Genomic DNA, 20,761 nt, shown 5'->3' with positions numbered 1-20,761 from the left:
CTTCTCCTTGTGCCCTCCATCTTTCCCAGCATCAGGGTCTTTTCCAGGGAGTCTTCTCTTCACATGAGGTGGCCAAAGTATTGGAGCCTCAGCTTCACGATCTGTCCTTCCAGTGAGCACTCAGGGCTGATTTCCTTCTGAATGGATAGGTTTGGTCTTCTTGCAGTACATGGGACTCTCAAGAGTCTCCTCAGGCACCAAAATTCAAAAGCATCAATTCTTTGGCGATCAGCCTTCTTTATGGTCCAGCTCTCACTTCCATACATCACTACTGGGAAAACCATAGCTTTAACTATGAGGACCTCTGTCGGCAAGGTGATGTCTCTGCTTTTTAAGATGCTGTCTAGGTTTGTCATTGCTTTTCTCCAAAGAAGCAGGTGTCTTTTAATTTTGTGACTGCTGTCACTATCTGCAGTGATCATGGAGCCCAAGAAAGTGAAATCTTCCACTGCCTCCATTTCTTCCCCTTCTATTTGCCAGGAGGTGATGGGACCAGTGGCCATGATCTTATTTTTTTATGTTGAGCTTCAGACTATATTTTGTGCTCTCCTCTATCACCCTGTTTAAGAAGAAGAAGAGAAGAAGAGTTTGGATTTGATATCCTGCTTTATCACTACCCGAAGGAGTCTCAAAGCGGCTAACACAATCTTCTTTCCCTTCCTCCCCCACAACAATCGGTGTCCCAATACACCTTCTCCTGTGGAACCTGCCCCAGCCATTCTATTGGCTGAGGCCCACTCCCAGGCAGCCCTGACCCTTTTCCTTAAAAAGCAAAATACAAACTATATAATAACTTAACAGAATAATAAAAACAAAACAAAGCAACAAACAATAGTGCTCAAATTAAACTACTCCCCACCCTGACTAAATGCTTATCCCACCCCAAGCAAAAATAAAATAATAAAATAAAATAATATTTAAAAAAAACAACTACCATTTAAGGTGCTGCAAATTAAAAGCGCTTAAAACATTTAAAACCATTTTTGTCCCTTGCTGTAGGTAGCTGCTCAGGCCTCTAAACTGTAGTGGTGAGTGCAGGCCCTGCCCCCTAGGCCGGATGGAGTTGGCAGGAGAGGGAGCGGTCTTCCCAGCACTCACGCAGGCAGCAGCAGCAATGTCCCGGAGGCCTTGGTGGAGGCCCTCAAGCTGTGGCGGTGAGCGCAGGCCCCGCCCCCTAGGCCAGATGGAGTTCTTTAATTAAGAGGTACTTTAATTCCTCCTCACTGTCTGCCGTCAAAGTTGCGTCATCGGCATATCTGAGGTTGTTGAATCTATGGTAGCCATCCATTGTTAAGGAAGATGGGTAGTTTTTGCCTTCACAGCAGCATGATCTCCAAGGACTTTCTCAGGCCTGGGAAGGTAGAAATAAGTTTGTTTGCCCCTTTATTGGGTGGGTGGCTTTTTGGGCAGCGCCCAGGCCTCCCTAGGAAACAAGCCTATTGCAGGCCAGATTGTCTTCCTGTCACCAAATGGGCCAATGGCGGCAGGAGTTAGGGAGCGTTCTCTTGATGTAGGTTATAGGGTGTGTCCCAGCATCACCCTTAGAAACACTCCCATTGTCTAAAGCTTACTGACTCCTCCTTGACTGGAAAGTCAAGGAGGAGGAGGTAACAGCGGCCACGGTGAGGTGGTCACAAGATTTTGGCCATTCTATAACTATGTTCCTATGGGAAAATTTGTGGAAGAACAATTGGAAATTCACAAAGTGTTATACCACTAGAGATAATTTTCTAAAAATGCAACACCGATGGTACTTAACACCCTGGAAACTTTTGAAAATGTATAAAAGTGTGCCAAGTAATTGTTGGAGATGTGGAGATAATTCAGGAACTTTCTACCACAAGAAAATACAGGTACAGTCATACCTCGGGTTGAATGTGCTTCAGGTTGAGCGTTTTCAAGTTACGCTCCGTGGCAACCCGGAAGTAACAGAGAGCATTACTTCCGGGTTTCATCGCTCACGCATGCGCAGATGCTCAAAATGACTTCACACACATGCGTGGAAGCATCAAAACGCAACCTGCGCAAGCACAGATGCGCAGTCGCGTCTTACGTTTTATTCAGGATGTGAATGGGGCTCCGGAACAGACCCTGTTTGCATCCAGAGGTACCACTGTATTCTGGGAGAGTACTCACTCAGTACTGCAAAAAAAATACTAAAGATCTCTTTTAATAAAAAACCAGAGGCCCATCTCCTGGGAATTACCGATTTGGATATTCCGCAAAAAATGAAGAGTATCTTTTTATATGCTACGGCTGCAGCAAGAGTTCTCATCATGGCAAAATGGAAGAATATTGAAATTCCCTCTATACATGAATAGATCCAAAAGCTGACAGAATATGCCAAATTAGATGATCTATCAGAAAAAATAAAGAATAAACCAAAACAGGAATTTGTTTCAAAATGGGAAGTTTTCAAAGACTATTTGAAATATAATTACAGTAGTTTAAATTCTGTTTCAGCATTTGAGGAATTTCAGTAAAGCTGCAAGTTAGACATGAGAGTTAAGATATATTGAGAAAAAGTTAAATTATGATAAAAGTGTGTATTAGCAATAAGTAATATAAAATTAAAATAAGGAATAGAAGGGAGGTTGGGTCTATAGTGTTAAGACCAATTTATGTTTTATTGTTTGTTAAGAAAACTTTGTGTTTATTGTTATTTTTGTGTGTAATTTTGTATTACAAAAATTTTAATTTTGTATTACAAAAAAGAAAAAATGTGTTTTCCATTTTTTGTTGTATTGATTAAAAAAAAGAAAAAGAAAGAAACACTCCCAGGGGACAGGCGGGAGTTACATACGCTGTTACTTACCACAATTCCCATGGCCAAACTTCACATCTGTAACCAATAAAGTTGTGGCCTTATTTGATCCCAAGAACCAATATGCCATGTGTTGTCTAGTTATTCACACCTTAGGGAACAGCGTGGTCACGGGGCCTCAGTATGCAAATGCTGCCCTCCCTAGTCCAAAACCACACTCAGCAAAAGATATAGAAAAGGCGATGGTATCCTATTGTAGAGTAATAATAATAATAATAATAATAATTTATTATTTGTACCCCGCCCATTTGGCTGGGTTTCCCCAGCCACTATGGGCGGCTTCCAACAAAGATAAAAAATACACTAAAATGTCACATATTAAAAACTTTCCTGAACAGGGCTGCCTTCAGATGTCTTCTGAATGTCAGGTAGTTGTTTATCGAGAGTCCTCCTTCTGCCTTGACCAGAGATGCAGATTATTGGCTAGTGTAGGATTCTGTCAGCTATTCCTCAGCACCTAGAAGAGTGCCAAAATTTTGCTACACTTGAACTGGAGAAGGCAACGAAATATGGGAAATAAGAATTTGAGAAGTGAGGCTTTTTGAAAACCAGTTATTATATTTTGCTGTGAACAGGAAATGCTCCAGGCTCTGATATGAAAAAAAATATGTGTGCCTACAAGTAAACTGCAGTGTTTGTGCTCTCTACGTTGGATTGAGATGATGAAAAAATTGTAGGTCATGAGAAGTGGGCATTTTGGGTTGGGGGAGGGAAGGCAGCTGTCATATTTTTATACTTATGGGATGCAAAGGCATATGGTGTCCCAGGTATAAGGTCTCAGCAGGTTGCAGTTTTTGGTTAACCCACAGAACTGGCGCACATGCGCGCGCGCGCGCACACACACACACACACACAACGTTCTGTTTAACAGTGTGACAGACTCCCATGAGAGGTGGTGCACTCTCTCCTTCCTTGGAGCTTTTTAAGCAGAGGTTGGATGCCCAGCTGTCATGTGTGATTTAGCTGAGATTCCTGCATGACAGGTGGTTGGACTAGATGACACTTGGGTTCCTTTCCTATTCTACAGTTCTATGATTCTGAATTTATATTATTTTGTTACTCTAGAAGTGCCACAAAAAGATGCAGGAAAAGGGCAAGCCCAGGCGATGCTGGATTTTGGCATCAATGTCATCCAATGAAGAAAGATAACTGCCCAGGTAGGAGAAGTGATCAGCACTTTCCAAAGTTACACCACTGAGTTGGATTTGTGGCACTCCAGAGGGGTTATTTTGTACTTGTTGGTGCAGCACTTTGGTTTTTGGGATATTGAATGACAGGCCAAGCTTTTTGTAAGCTTCTGCAAAGATATTTAGGATGGTTTGGAGGTTATCATCTGAGTGTGCACACACTATGTTGTCATCAGCATACTGAAGCTCTATGACGGAAGTTATGGTAACCTTACTCTTTGCTTTCACACTGCTCAGATTAAAGAGCTTTCCATCAATTTGATATGATTTCTACTTGAGTTTCCCTTTGACAAAGTGTAGGATCATGGCAATGAAAATAATGAATAGAGTTGGGGCAATAACACAACCCTGTTTAACACCTGATCCCACCGTGAATGGTTCACTTTGAGAGCTGTTGTTATCTGTAATTGTTGATCTCATATTATCATGGAGGAGCTGAAGGATGTTCACAAATTTATCTGGGCAGCCAATTTTCAGAAGGACAGGCCACAGGACATTACGATTTACAGTGCTGAAGGCCTTAGTCAGGTCAATAAATGCCATATACAAGGGTTGGTTTTGCTCTCTGCATTTTTCTTGAAGCTGTCGAGTGGTGAAAATCATGTCCGCTGTCCCCCTAGAAGGTTGAAAGGTCAAAGGGGAGGAGCTAGACAAAGAATGATCCAAGAAGTCCTCAAAAGCAGAACAGGTGGAAGATACCATGGCTGTGAAGGCAGATGAAGGCTGCAGCAGCTCACACCATCGGACTAGAGCCTTACTGCAAAGACTGTGTGTTGGTCAGCATGCACTGATCTACACACATAAAACAAATTCAAACACAGGCATCTTCCAAAAACTCATCCCAAACCCCAAAAAGTCCCATGGTAATCAGCAAATGGTAACAGGGGCAGGACTGTGAAATCTGGAAGCCCCTAGTCATGAACCAGTACATGGGCGGTGGATACAGATTCAGTCACTCTGACTCAAGGAATGAGGCAGTTGAGCAGCTCAGCAGCTATGTCCATGACTGAGCAGCCCTATTTAGGATCCACTCTGTCTGCTCATCCCAAAAAGAGGGAGGGGCTAGAAAAAGTGTCCTAAACATAGTCTGCGTTCCTATTTCCCTGACTGTATTACCTTGCACAGTGGGGTCACCCAGGGGTCATAAAAGACAATTGAACATCAACAAAATATATCACGAGGTATCAATAGACATCGACAGATGGGAATCATTGACCCTGACCCTGTGGGGGAAAGTCACTGCTCTTAACATACTACTTAGACAGTTTATATCTTAAGAGGAATTCCAGTTCACATACCGAGCAAATACTTTCACAAAATTAAATCTTGTTTAGAAGATGCTTTTGGGGCTCTTCAGTTCCAAGAATATCTATTCAAAAATGCAAATATTGATAAAGGAAGGCCGCAAAAAGATCCCATTGAGCACATGGATTGACAATATGGACAGACTAGTTACCTATGAATGAATTGCATATCAACGCAAATTAAGAATGGATAAATATGAAGAAATCTGGAAGGAATACTTAAGCGATAAGGCGGACAGTGGTGGGAAGTAGGAGGAGGAGAGGTGGGAAAATATTGTTAAAAAGGTGTAGTTATAGGTATATCAGCACTCAAATCTGAATTATTAAATTGTGTTATTAGTGTTATTGTGGTTTTCGTTGTATGTATTTTTTTGGTTGTTGTTTGTATTGAAAAAATGATTAAATAATTTTTTTAAAAAAATATTGATAAAGGAAGGAGGATTTGGGATACCAGACTTAGAATTATATCACCAAGCATATCTACACAATTCTGGAGACCTATAACTCAAAATAACAGTCCAAATTGGGCTAGTTTGGAATATTCCTTTGTAGCACCTGTAGAAAGATGGGTGGCACTTGGGTCTAAATACATGAATACGCAAGAAGCTATTGAAACAATAACAGTTTGAACGATATGGCACCACATGCAACAAAAAATATAAAATTGACCTTTTCTCCCATGACAAAATGACTTTGTGGGGAAACCAGTCTTTAAAAACTGCGAAAGAAATGGTTGTATGGAATAGGTGGATGAATTTGGGTATATTAACATTACACCAACTGATAAATGAAGAGGACAAATTTAATACATATTCCGTTTTAAGAGAAAAATACAGATTACCTACAAATGCTCAATGGCAATATCTCCAGATAAAACACTTGCTAACCACCATCTACAGCAGTTGATTAATTCTTACACAACAAAAAAACCGGCCATCAACCTATATACCGTAAATCTTTGTTACTAGCAAACCAATTTGATATACAGGTATTGAGGGAGGAATGGAATAAAGAACTAGAGATCTCAATTTCGAACAACACAGTGGGAAACTGTTTTAAATGCTATAACAAGGGCATCCCTGGACTTTAAATTGAGGCTCATACAACAAAAAACAATACAGTGGTGCCTCGCAAGACGAAATTAATTCGTTCCACAAGTCTCTTCGTCTTGCGGTTTTTTCGTCTTGCGATGCACGGTTTCCCATAGGAATGCATTGAAAATCAATTAATGCGTTCCTAGGGAAACCGCCTTCAGACCAGGTCCGGGGACAGTCTGTCCCCAGACCTCTTCTGAAGGCTGGGGGGGGGGACAAGGGCTTTTCTTCCCACCCCCAGCATTTTAAAAAACCCCGGGACAGCGGAGGACTTCTCCGCTGTCCGAGCGATCTTAAAATGCTGGCGGGCGGCACTTTAAAATGGCCCGGGACAGCGGAGGACTTCTCCGCTGTCCGGGGCGATTTAAAAGCCCCTGGGAAGGCAGGCAGGGGGGACAAAGACTTTTGCCCCCCGCCAGCCTTCAGAAGGTGTCCCCTGCCCCCCGCCCAGCTTCGGAGCACCGGGAGAAGCGATCTCCCTGCAGCGCCTTGCTTCAAAAGAGGTCCGGGGGCAGCGCGAAGAGCTTCCCGCTGCCCCCGGACCTGGGGCTGCGGGGAGAAGATCGCTTCTCCCCGCAGCGCCTTGCTTCAAAAGAGGTCCCGGACCTCTTTTGAAGCAAGGGGCGGTGGGGAGAAGCGATCTCCCCGCAGCCCCTTGCTTCAAAAGAGGTCCGGGGGCAGCGGGAAGCGCTTCCCGCTGTCCCCGGACCTGGGGCTGCGGGGAGAAGATCGCTTCTCCCCGCTGCCCCTTGCTTCAAAAGAGAAGACCCGCTGTCCCCGGGGCAAGCTTCGTTTTGCGAAGCAAGCCCATAGGGAAATTCGTCTTGCGAGGCAACTCGAAAACGAAAAAACCTTTCATTTTGCGAGTTTTTCGTCTCGCGAGGCGTTCGTCTTGCGGGGTACCACTGTATTTAGAATATATACTGGACACCATTACGTTTGATTAAAAAAGGGCTATCTAAGGTATCTAACTGTTGGAGATGCAAGAGGGATAATGCTTCTTGTAAAACATGTTTTTTTCATTGTCCTATATTGAAAGATTTTTGGCAGAAGGTAACTGAAACTATCAACAGAACTGTATGGAACAACCTTACATTTACACAGCAAAATATCCTTTTGAATTATATGCCCAGCACATGGAACCTTACAAAAGGACTGTATGAGTGAACTCTCCATGCCCTTATCATGGAGAAAAGACTGATACTGATGAATTGGAAAAATAAAAATGCGGCTCCCTTCTTCAATTGGATTGAAGACATACAAACTCACAACATATGAAGAATTTGCATATAAACACAGACTTGCCACGGGCAAATTCAATGATATTTGGAATGCATTCTTACAAATACTGTAATAGGTTAAAATCTGGTGAAGTAGGACCCAGAAACGGAAAGAAGACAAAGTTGCAACACAAGAAGAGTGGCAGATGAAGGTGATGGACTATGCCGAAATGGCAAAATTAACTGGGAGACTCAGAGACCAGGAGGTGAAGAAGTTCAAGAAAGAATGGGATAAATTTATAGTGTATTTAAAAAAGCACTGCAAACAATTAAAAACTTTGGCAGGATTAGAGTAATAGTTGTACAGTGGTACCTCAGGTTACATACGCTTCAGGTTATAGACTCTGCTAACCCAGAAATATTACCTCGGGTTAAGAACTTTGCTTCAGGATGAGAACAGAAATTGTGCTCCAGTGGCTCAGCGGCAGCAGGAGGCCCCATTAGCTAAAGTGGTGCTTCAGGTTAAGAACAGTTTCAGGTTAAGAATTACGAATAATAATAATAATAATAATAATAATAATAATAATAATAATAATTTATTATTTATACCCCGCCCATCTGGCTGGGCCTCCCCAGCCACTCTGGGCGGCTTCCATAAAAACCAAAAATACAATAAAATATCACACGTTAAAAACTTCCCTGAACAGGGCTGCCTTAAGATGTCTCCTGAATGTCAGGTACTTCTTAACCTGAGGTACCACTGTAATATAAAATAATACAAAGGAAAATAAAATAATATTAATAATAATTTAGAAAAATTGGATAAGCTGAATGAAAATAGGGAATGTAATGGAAACCAGAGAAGGGTGGTGGGAAGTCAAAGGATTCAGAGAATCTTACATGTAATGGTGAATGATATGTTTTGATGGAAATTATATTTGTAAAAAAAAGAGGGACGCGGGTGGCGCTGTGGGCTAAAGCCTCAACGCCTAGGGCTTGCCGATCGAAAGGTCGGCAGTTCGAATCCCCGCGGCGGGGTGCGCTCCCGCTGTTCGGTCCCAGCGCCTGCCCACCTAGCAGTTCGAAAGCACCCCCGGGTGCAAGTAGATAAATAGGTACCGCTTACCAGCGGGAAGGTAAACGGCGTTCCGTGTGCGGCTCTGGCTCGCCAGAGCAGCGATGTCACGCTGGCCACGTGACCCGGAAGTGTCCCCGGACAGCGCTGGCCCCCGGCCAATAAATGTGAGATGGGCGCACAAACCCCACAGTCTGTCAAGACTGGCCCGTTCGGGCAGGGGTACCTTTACCTTTACCTTTACCTTTACCTTTACCTATATTTGTAAAAATTAATAAAAATATTTGCACAAGGAAAAAGATCTGGTGAAGTACAATAACAACTTTGTAAAATACCTTGGTTCTCGAACTTAATCCATTCCAGGAGTCCGTTCGACTCCCGAAACCATTCAAAAACCAAGGCGTGGCTTCCAATTGGCTGCAGGAGCTTCCTGCACTCAAGTGGAAGCCACGTCGGACGTTCGGCTTCTGAAAAATAATTCGTAAACTGGAACACTTACTTCCGGGTTTGCGGCATTCAGGAGCCGATTTGTTCGACAGCTAAGCCATTCGGGAACCAAGGTACCACTGTATACAGTTCCGCCCCCCCCCTAATTTTCAGTTCTACATTGGTTCTGTTTCTCTTTTTCTTTTTCTCTCTTTTCTTTTTGTCTCACCATGTTTAGTGCACATATAATTATGTACTTTTTTTTTTACTTTCAGTAAAGATGTCTGGGGGAAAAATGAATGAAAACATTAATATTAATAAAACTAATAATAAAGAAGTTAGGGAGAAGGGCTGTAGCTCAGTGGTAGAGCATCTGCTTTGCATACAGAAGGTGCCAGGTTCAATCCTCCTGCATCTCCAAAAAGGGCTGGAAAAGGCTGTGGTCCGAAACCCTGGAGAGCTGCTGCCATTCAGTGTAGACAGCACTAAACTAGATGGACCAATGGCTTGACTCTGCATATGGCAGCTTCTTTTGTTCCCAACTTTTCATTAGGCAAATTGTGAATGGTCCAGAACTACCACTTCCAGTAGGGTAGCTTAAATCTTTTTGCATGCCTACCTGGCAGTAAGACCCATTGTGTTTAATGAGGGTTGTTCCCAAGTAAGATTGTAGCCTTGGTCTGTCGCAGCAAGGAGAACAAAGAGTCTTTAAGATGCCATGTAATATTGCACCTTAGCTGTTTTTCCAGAACAACCAGTAGATAAAAGCATAGGATTATAAAAGACTTTGTGGGCCATTCTTTGCCAACCCTCCGGATGTTCTGGACCACAACTCCCATCAGCCCTGGGATCTGTAGCCCAGAATATCAGGAGGCCAAATAAATGGGCAAAGGCTATGCAGGTCCCCTAGTCTAGAGCTAAAGCATCTCCAGCAGATAAGCTGACCAACCCCTGCTTGAAAATCCCCATCTTGGTTCACAGGGAACCTCTTTCTCTGAGAACCTGGACTGGTGGACTCCAGTTCCCACCAGCCCCAGTGTAATCTGTATCACACAATATATGGAGGACACCAGGATGGTGAAGGTGGCCTTTACTTCAGAACTGGGGAAACTGTGACCCTCCAGATACTGATGGACTGGAACTGCTATCAGCACCAACCAGCACTGTCACAGGTCAGGAAGGATGGGAGTTGCAGTCCAGCAATACTATGAAACTAAGTTTAAACTTCAGGCCCCTAATTCCAGATGGGCCCCAGAAACCTTAGTCCACATTGCTTAGAAATTTGAGGTCAATTTGAGCTGCATAGGTCTCATGTTCAATCCCTGCTGTCTCCAGGTAGCGCTAGAGGTGTCCCTCATCTGAAACCCTGGAAAGCTAATTCCAGTCTACATAATACTGAGTGAGATGGACCAATGGTCTGACTATGTATAAGGCACCTTCCTATCTTCTTAACATGCCCTCTGCCTTCTTAACAGCCCTCTGCCTTCATGATATCCAGAAGCCTCGCACTACCTAGACTTGTGCCCTGTTGACAGTGGCGGACCAAAGTTTTGAGGTCCTGAAGCTTGAACTGTCACAGGGGCCCCTTTGCAACAAGCAATGAGGTCTGGGTAACCACTGTTCTTTGCTTCAATGGGGTTGTTCCATGACAGATCTTTGTTGTTGGCATCTGTCTGTCTCGGGAGACAATAGAGGAGTGCACCTTTGGGAATGAGGTCAAACTGCTGGAAGATTGCAGCACCTGCTGTGGCCGATGTAGGAGACATATGTTTTGTGAAGACCAACATCCTGGGTCAGGACATTGCCAGCACATCATCACTGGTGACCACATGCTTGAGATGGTAGACAAATTTGTCTACCTAGGCTCCACTATAACCTTGGCAGGGGGTTGGACTCGATGGCCCTTGTGGTCTCTTCCAACTCTATGATTCTATGATTCTATTCTATGATTCAACAACCTTTCCATTGATGCTGAGCTGGACAAGCGTTTTGGCAAGGCAGCTTTGGCAATGACTCACCTCTCCAAAAGGGCACGGGAGAATGTGATGCTAACATCCAATACAGTGGCACCAACTTGAATAAAATATTGACAGGGGTGTTGCCCTGCCCCTCACTAGAAGGTCACTGGAAGGAAGGAGGGAGAGGGAGGCCAGAGACAAGCGAGCCAGTTTTGGCTGCCCAGATAAATTTGTGACCTCCAGTCAGGCAGAGGTTGTGCCACCTTCTTCCTTCACCTGGTATTTCCAAGACTCCAGGCACAGGAGGCGGTGCTGCCCTGGCTGGTGCTGGTGCTGAGAGACTGAGCAGGAGGCTTGCTGGGGGACGATGGCAGGTCCAACTCATGCACTGCCCCTTCCTCTTCCTGCCTGGTTGCCAGCAGGTGGTGGCGGCGGCCAATTTCCCTCTGTGACAGGTGTGTCTGTGGTGCTGCTCATGGGGGGGGGAGGACCAGGCCACGCCTCTGGAGGGTAAGAGAGGAGGGAGAGCACCCCGGGAGAGAGGCAGGCAGGTAGGTGATTGGATGTCTTACTTGCACTTTCATGCCACGGTGGCAAAGGAAAAAGTACACCAAGAACTCAGGCCAATGTAAGTTTCAATAGTGGGAGTGATCCCTACTCACAAATAGTCAATAGTAACAAAAAACTAATCCATTCAAAAGTATGTATTCTGACAAGGATTACAAACTCAAATAGAGATTACAAACTCAAACTCATAAAGTTATGTATAACACAATAATTCATTTCAAAGATTTTCTCTTTTTTACTCGACAATAATGTTGATCCTTACAATTTATCAGCTTGCAGATGGAGACTCTGTTTCAATCATTGAGCAGAAGTCAGAAGTCAATTATGGATCAGAAACCAGGACAGGGCCCTGTTTCGATGTATTTGCCTTCATCAGCTGGAAGTATCAAATATTACATGAAAATACATTTAAATTATAAATTATCATAAATTATAAAACAGCCCTGTCCTGGTTTCTAATCCATAATTGAGTAGGGACCACTCCCATTATTGAAACTTACATTGGGCTGAGTTCTTGGCGTACTTTTTTCTTGGTATATTTAATAACAAGAACTCCAACTTATTTAATGGTGGCAAAGGAGGCTGGGTGGCTCACCAATTTGGGGGTAGCGAAAGGGTGTGGGCCCCTTAGAGTTGGAATCTATGGACCAATACCAAGGAGGAAGGTCTACTAATCTTGCTTGTTGAGCCCACTGCCTTGCGAAAGTGAGTCGTGGGCAACTTACAACCGTCAGGAGCAATGCCACAATGGCTTCCACTTCAGGAGAATTTGGGGTACACTGGCGGAGGAAGAGGAGTGCGGGGGGAGCGCACTGCCCCCAGCAGTGTGAGCCCAGTGGGGTGCCATCATGGCTGCCCCCCGCCCGTGCTGGGTGCCACTCCCCCGCAGGCGGCGCACCCCACCCCAGGAAGCCCACCCCACCCCACACGCACCAGCCCCGCTCCCATCTGCTCTCTGCCCCTCCCCCCGGTGCTGGAGCATGAAGCTCTGCCACTGTTTGGGTATCACATGGCAGGACACAGTTATATACAGATATATACAGATTTATATATGTATACACACACACAAACACACACAGATTTCAAATTTTCTAATAATAACAATTTTCTTATACATAGATATCAAACCCAAATTTACATTGATTGACTCCCCCCCTGTTTCCATTTCCCCCCTTATTATTTTCATTGTATCTAATTATTTTTCCACTTGATTTCCAATTATTTCTCACAACTGATTCTGCCTTCATTTTATAAATGGTACAACAGTCTTGCTAATGTTTCCACATTCTTACAATGTTCTTTAAAATCATCTATAAATTTTTTCCAATTGTTATGTACTGAGTTGAATAGGATCCAAACTGCAGCAGTCTGATTGGTCCTAGAGCAATAGGATCCAAGATGCAGCAGTCTGATTGGTCCTAGAACAATGCAGCAGTATGACTGGTTGGCAGGAACCACCCACTCATGCTCCAGATAGAAGTGAATCCACAACCTGATTGGCTTACAGTAGAATTCCGGAATTAGCCAATCATGTGCAGCCCATTGTGTAAATACTTTGAGGGGACATTCATTCATTCCTCCTCACCACTATGAGCTGAATAAGGAGCATGAAATCACTTTGCGACTCTGAGTATATTTCACTGGCAACGAAGGTGGGATCCCGCTGAGCTGACTGCCACACACAGCACCGCAGCACCGCCACCTGCCGCACCGCTGCCTCGCACCGTGTATCCAGGCTTCAGCTCCGGGACACAAGGAACTCAGAATGGCAACTGACAGCAGCTTCTCGCCGTTCAACTCAGCATCTGGAGACTGGGAAGCGTACGCCTCCCGTTTCACCTTCCTCCTAGAAGCCAAAGGGGTCACCGACGAAGAAGACGCCAAGAAGAGGGCGATATTATTCAGCGTCTGCGGAGAGGAGACGTTTGAAATCGCCCGGGCTCTCCTTGTGCCTGAAGACGTCGCTACTGTTCCATATAAAACAATAATGGAACAGCTGAAGGGCACTTTTCGTCGCAGCCCTCAGTGGTGGCTCGTCGAAATGCCTTCTACGCAAAGCGGCAAGCCCCTGAGGAAACCATAACTGGGTTTGTGACCTCTCTCCGCCAAGCCTCCCGGTTCTGCAACTTCTTAGAGCTGGAGAACATGCTTCGTGACCGCCTCGTTGGTGGCCTGAAGGATGAGAAGCTGCAACGACGCCTCTACGCTAAGAAGGACCTAACGTTCCAGGTCGCTCTGGAGGAGGCCCTGGCAACGGAAGCTGCCAAGAGGTCGACGCAAGAGGCACGGCTGAGCCTGCCACCCCAACCGAGGGTCCACCATGAAGACCTCACTGACGACTCAGGATCCGACAGGGAGGAGGTGCACCGAGTACAGCAGCGCACTCAAGCAGCCCACATACCACAGCTGCCTCGACGAGAAGGAGGGAACTGCGCAAGCTGCGGGGAAAGTCACGAGAGGAGGACCTGCCGTTTCCGCAACGCAGAGTGCAGGCAGTGCAGAAAATTGGGACACATCGCCCGGGTGTGTCGAGCTCGGCCCACCCGATGCCAGGCATCAGATGACCAATCCAAGAGCCCCAGGTCCCGGGGCCCAACACACCAAGGCAACTCGACGGAGCTCACAGACTTCCAGGTATTCCAGTTGCCCCACCCCAACGAAGAGAAAATTTATGTAGAGGTACAGATAGAGGGGGCCCCATGCCGCATGGAGCTTGACACGGGTTCAACTCTATCCATAATCTCGACAAGGACCTTAAGGAAACTGTGTCCTACTGGGGGTCCCAAACTCAGGCCGGCCCCATTCACCCTCCGGTACTTCCAGAAATGCAACTGGACTTGCTTGTGGTCAAGGGCCCCTACATTAGCTTACTGGGATTGGCATGGTTTGGACCACTGGGGTTGGCGTCACCGGGGTGAACCACACTAGCTTACAAGTGGATGTGGACGCTATATGCAAGGAATTTCCGGGGGTTTTCGATGGGAAATTGGGACAGTATACGGCCCCCCCATTGCTCTACAGCTTGACCCCGCAGTACGGCCAGTCAGGCTCAAGGCCCGCCGGGCCCCGTTCGCCCTGAAACCCCGTACAGATGAGGAATTGGACTGGCTCGTGGAGCAAGGAGTGCTGGAACCAGTGCCTAATGCCCCCTGGGAAACCCCAATCGTCACACCCATCAAGCCTAATGGTTCGGTCCACATCTGCGCAGACTACAAATGTACCATAAACAAGGCCCTCACGGCCCATGCATACCCAGTGCCAGTGGTCAGCCATGTCCTTGCCACCCTGGCTGGGTCGAAAATTTTTGGCAAGCTGGACTTGGCCCAAGCATACCAACAGCTGCCAGTAGATGAGGCCACAGCAGAGGCACAGACGACTGTGACGCACAGAGGAGTGTTCAGGGTAAAGCGGCTGCAATTCGGGATCAGCGTGGCACCAGGCATATTCCAGAATCTAATGGACTCTCTCCTCAAAGGGATTCCTGGCGTCACCCCCTTCTTTGATGATGTGTTGATTGCCAGGCCCACACCAGAGGAGTTTGAGGACCGCCTCCGCACCGTTCTGCACCATTTCCAGATGGCGGGTCTCAAGGTGAAGTGGGAAAAATGTCTACTAGGAGTGCCTCAGGTGGACGTTCTGGGATTTATGGTGGACGCAGAAGGGGTCCACCCGACTGGGGACAAGGTACGGGCCATTTGTGATGCCCCAACGCCCAAGAGCAAGACTGAACTTCAGGCCTTCTTGGGACTATTGAACTTTTACCATTCCTTCCTTCCCCACAGGAAGGGTAGGGGCGGTAGCGGAGCCCCTACACAGACTCCTGGACAAGCGGGCCCCTTGGGTGTGGGGCCAGCGCCAGGAGGCTGCATTCCAGGCAGTCAAGGACTTGCTTGTCTCAAACCCGGTCTTGGCACACTTCGACGAGAGGCTGCCGGTGGTGCTAGCATGCGATGCCTCACCCTATGGCATTGGCGCTGTCCTGGGACACCAACTCCCGGATGGAAGAGAGGTACCGGTGGCATACTTTTCCCAGACACTCAATGCAACCGAGCAGAACTACTCACAAATCGACAAGGAGGGTCTGGCAATCGTGAAGGGAGTAAATAAATTCCATGATTTCTTGTACGGGCGGCCCTTCACCGTGGTGACTGACCACAAGCCGTTGCTTGGCTTGTTTGCCCCGAAAAGCAGACCCCCCAAGTGCTGTCTCCTCGCGTCCTCAGGTGGTCAATTTTCCTTGCCAGCTACCAGTATGCACTGATTCACCACCCTGGGAAGGCGATGGGCCATGCGAACGCCCTCAGCAGGCTACCACTACTGGAAACAGGCCCCGACCCAGCACCTGCACAAGAGGTTATGAGCCTGGAGCTGCTTCCCGACCGCCCCATTCAGGCACAAGAAGTTGCACACCATTCCAAGAAAGATAGGGTCATCTCCCGGGTCCTGGACTGGGTGTGGAGGGGATGGCCCAGCAGCAGCCCCGGGCCAGAATTCGCCGGCTACACTACCCGCAAACATGAACTGTCGGCCCACAAGGGGTGCCTGTTATGGGGAAGCAGGGTCGTTGTTCCCCAGCCCCTCCGCAAAAGGGTCCTCACAGCCCTACACGAGACACACCCAGGTGTAGTAAGAATGAAGGCCCTTGCCAGGAGTTATGTGTGGTGGCCGGGGATCGACGGAGAGATAGAGGCCTGGGTCAAACACTGCCAGGCCTGCCAAGAATCCCACCCAGATCCCCAAGGGCCCCTGTCCAGTCCTGGGAGTCCGCCCGAACACCATGGTCACGCCTGCATGTGGACTTCGCTGGCCCCTTTCAGGGGAAAACATTCTTCATAGTGGTGGACTCCTACACCAAATGGCTGGAAGTCACACTGGTACCATCCACTTCTACGTCCGCAGCCATCCGGGTACTATGCAGGCTGTTTGCAACCCGCGGGCTCCCTGACACTCTCGTCTCAGATAACGGGACTGCATTTACGTTGGGAGAATTCCAAACCTTCACAGCACAGAATGCCATCCGCCACATCTATTAGGCGCCATTCCACCCTGCCACCAATGGCCAAGCAGAACGCATGGTGCGGACCACCAAGGACACCCTTCGCCGCATGACGCAAGGGGACTGGGAGTACTGCCTTGCCACATTCCTTCTAGCACAGCACAGCACCCCCAGCTCAATGACTGGCCGGAGCCCCGCTGAACTACTAATGGGTCGGCGCCTTGCAATCCGATTGGACCGCCTTCACCCCGATAGAGCTCAGGATGAGGTAGTGGTGGGAGAAGGCAGGAACCCCAGACCTTCGAGGTCCAGGACCCAGTGTACGCAAAGAATTTTGGGGCAGGCCCAGCATGGGTACCCGCCACAGTCACCAGGGTCACTGGCCCCGTGTCGTACGAGGTGCTAACAGATGGGGGGCAATGCTGGCACTGCCACTGCGACCAGATACGGCGACGATTCCCAGGAGAAAACCAGGAGGAGGACAGGTCAGGGGAGTCCCAAGGGAACAGCGGGGCAGTGAGGCCCATAGAGCAGGAGGGGCCAGCAGGAGAGGCAGAATCAGTAAATACAGAGAGGACCCACGAGGCCGAAAGGACACCGGAACCAGAACCACAACTGAGCGAGCTGGTTGCCCCAGACCAAACAGCCCCATCACAGCCAGAATCCTTGGAACATGAGCCAGAACCTGAACCCTGGACCAGGGAACACCCCAGGCCGCAACGCACACGTAGGCCGCCGGCGTACCTTGAGGACTACGAATGTGACCTCCTGGGCAGGACTGGAACTTAGAGGGGAGGGGTGTTATGTACTGAGTTGAATAGGATCCAAACTGCAGCAGTCTGATTGGTCCTAGAACAATGCAGCAGTATGATTGGTTGGCAGGAACCACCCACTCATGCTCCAGATAGAAGTGAACCCACAACCTGATTGGCTTACAGTAGAATTCCGGAATTAGCCAATCATGTGCAGCCCATTGTGTAAATAATGTATATAAAGCAGATACTTTGAGGGGACATTCATTCATTTCTCCTCACCACTATGAGCTGAATAAAGACCATGAAATCACTTTGCGACTCTGAGTATATTTCACCAATCTTGACTAAATTTTCCTTCATCTTGGTGTCTGATCTTCAGTATGCAAAATGGTTAGTTTTGCCATTTCGGCATAGTCTATCATCTTAGTCCTCCATTCTTCTTTCCTTGGTATACTTCCTTCCTTCCACTTCTGGGCAAGTAACATTGCAGCAGATGTAGTCGCATACATAAACAATTGCTTTTGCTTATTTGGTACTCCATCTCCTAATATTCCTAGTAAAAACAGCTTTCCCCATGATTCAAGTGGTATATTATACCCTATATCTTGTGCCCAGCGTATCATTACTGCCTTAACCTCTTCATCTTTCGTCTCCCATTCCGACAGTAATTTGTACATTTTTGATAACAATTTCTCATTGTTTTCCAATAATTCCTTTTCAAACTCCTTCCCAAAGGATCAATTAATTGACATATTCAGATGTGATAAAGGGACGCCTTTATCGCATCTGAATGTCAATTAATTGATTATATTGTAATCATTCTGTTAACAGAAATTCCATTTCATTATATTCTTTCGCCCTTACAGTGGTACCTCGCAAGACGAATGCCTCAGAAGACGAAAAACTCGCAAGACGAAAGAGTTTTTCGTTTTTTGAGTTGCTTCGCAAGACGAATTTCCCTATGGGCTTGCTTTGCAAGACGAAAACGTCTTGCAAGTTTGTTTCCTTTTTCTTAAAACTGCTTGAAGAGGTGCAGTTGCGACTTGACCGTGCTTCGCAAGACGAAAAATTCACAAGATGAAAAAACTCGCAGAACGAATTAATTTCGTCTTGCGAGGCACCACTGTAATTGATTTTCTGATTCTATTAACAGATCTTTATATGTTGCCTAGTATCCTTTCATATTTACTTTTTTCAGAGGTATCGCTTCCAATGGGGAAAGCCACCAACGTGTCTTACATTCTAACAAATTTTTATATTTATCCCATACTTGAGAAATTGATTTCCTTATAATGTGGTTCTGGAATCCCTTGTGCACCTTTGCTTTCCCATACCGTAAATAGGCATGCCAACCAAATCTATTATCGTCTCGGTAGGACAGAGATGTGCTTTCCCAAGCTCACGTTCCCAGCATGATCACATTCCTGTTTCAGCGATGTCTACGCTAGGTTGGTCATGCCCACAGAATGGAAGATGGAAGGATCCTTGATGACATGCTCTATGGGGAGCTGTTTTTAGGCACCAGGCCTTGGGCAAACCAACAGCATTACAGAGATGCCTGCAAACATGACATGAAGGCATGACAGATCACCACATTTTTTTGTTTTAAGCTAGGAATACATCTCAGATTTTGCTTTAAAATTGTGTACCATGACACTCCACCTTTACAACATCTGTGCTACTGACTTTGCAAGTGTTGAAATATATAGAGGAAAAGAGAAAAAGAGAACTACCAAACTTTTAGAAGACATCTGAAGGCAGCCCTGTTTAGGGAAGCTTTTAATGGTTATTGTATTTTAGTGTTTTGTTGGAAGCTGCCCAGAGTGGCTGGGGAAACCCAGCCAGATGGGCGGAGAAAAATATTATTATTATTATTATTATTATTATTATTATTATTATTATTATTATAGAACAAAAAACTAATCAATTTGAGTTGTGCGACTCAAATTCTGTCTACTGGACCCAAATCTTTCAAGCAGTGTGGACTGAAGTTGCTTTTGGGGCTCATCCAGGATTAGGGGCCCTGAAGTTTAAGCTTCCTTAGTTTCATAGTAGGTTCACCCCTGCCCAGAGAAGTCACTTTGGTGCTGCTAACGCATCAAAAACAACATGGGAAGCAGCAGCTCTGAATGACCAGTCTCTGCAGCCACAGCAGGCGCTGCGATTCTCCAGCAGTTTGACTTTATCCCTAGAGGTGTACTCCATTGTCTCTAGAGACAGCCAGCAACACAACCCCTGACTCTCTCCAGCTTTTGTCAAATCTCCCACTCCCAGGTTTCTAACAACAGCAGCTAAGGAGGGCTGTCATGAAAGATAAGTCACTCCCTGTCCCCTTGGCTTTGGGTACTTTGAGCACCCACTGCCTTGCTAGTTTCCCAAATGCTTCCAATTCTCCACTACTGCCACCCTTGTCTGTTCATTTCTTCCCTTTCTGTGACCTGGAAGCCCCTCCTTCCACTTCCTGATCAGCAAACCCTGTAACGCTTTAGAGAGAGAGAAAAGCACTCTGCACATGGTCAAGTATGCTCTTGCCTATTTTTTTAATCTGAGCGTGGGTGAAGGGAGGGGAAGAGGAGGGGGGGACCCAAGCCTGCTGCAGAATACGCAGGAGCCTGGGTGGTTTGAAAACAATGAAGCTTACTGGAGGGTCCCCAGAAGAGACCTTAGTCCACATTGCTTTAAAAAATGAGTCCCATGTACGCAATTTGAGTAGCATGGCTCAAATTGATTTTTTGTCGTATGTATTTCAACAATCCCAAAGTTTGAGAGCATGTAAGCACAGATGTTGTAATGGTTACAACCCCATTGAAGAAGATAACAGTGGTTACCCAGACCTCGTTGCTGGTTATGAAGGGGCCCCCATGAGAGTTCAAGCTTCAGGGTCCCCCAAATGTAGGTCCGCCACTGAGAAGGGGGAGGATGGGGCGGCAGGCAGGCAGGCAGGCAGGGTGGGTGCGTGGGTTGGTCTCGGCGCCTGGTTGCCGCTCCGCCCGCAGAGCAGCTGGGGAGGCCGATGGGCGGCGACTGGCTTGCTTGGAGAGGCAGGGCTGGGCAGCAGAGAGGGCGGAGCTCGGAGAACTACAGAAGGTGCCGCGGGAGGGCAGGACGTACCTGGGGAGACCCGCTGGATGTAAGTAGCGCCGGCACCGGGGCAGGGAGGGGAGGAGCGCGCTGGAGAGGAATTTGGATCAGTGGCTTCGGCCGGGGCTTGGCTGGAATAAGCCTGGATTCAGGGGAGGCAAAAGGGACCGGGTCCTCCCTTGCGAGGCCGGGGGTGCGGGAGACGATCTGCTTATTCCTTGCCCCCAGGAAAAGAATGGGGGTGGGGTTCTTGATGGCGCGTCGGGCACAGCGC

General features: G+C 47.0%; 1 long non-coding RNA gene across 1 annotated transcript in view; it reads right to left on the bottom strand.

Moving 5' to 3' along the window:
- The window catches only part of LOC309523514, a 293,380-nt gene extending 274,853 nt beyond the window's left edge, over positions 1-18,527 (bottom strand). Inside the window, exon 1 of the long non-coding RNA XR_014215431.1 lies at positions 18,271-18,527. This is a non-coding gene — a long non-coding RNA (uncharacterized lncRNA). The remainder of the gene's footprint in view (positions 1-18,270) is intronic.
- Between the last annotated feature and the right edge of the window lie 2,234 nt (positions 18,528-20,761).

This window comes from Podarcis vaucheri (assembly GCF_965113315.1).
Source record: "Podarcis vaucheri genome assembly, chromosome: Z".
NCBI lineage: Eukaryota > Metazoa > Chordata > Lepidosauria > Squamata > Lacertidae > Podarcis > Podarcis vaucheri.
Note: the sequence above shows the minus strand (reverse complement) of the source record. Positions and strands in the feature narration are given on the sequence as shown.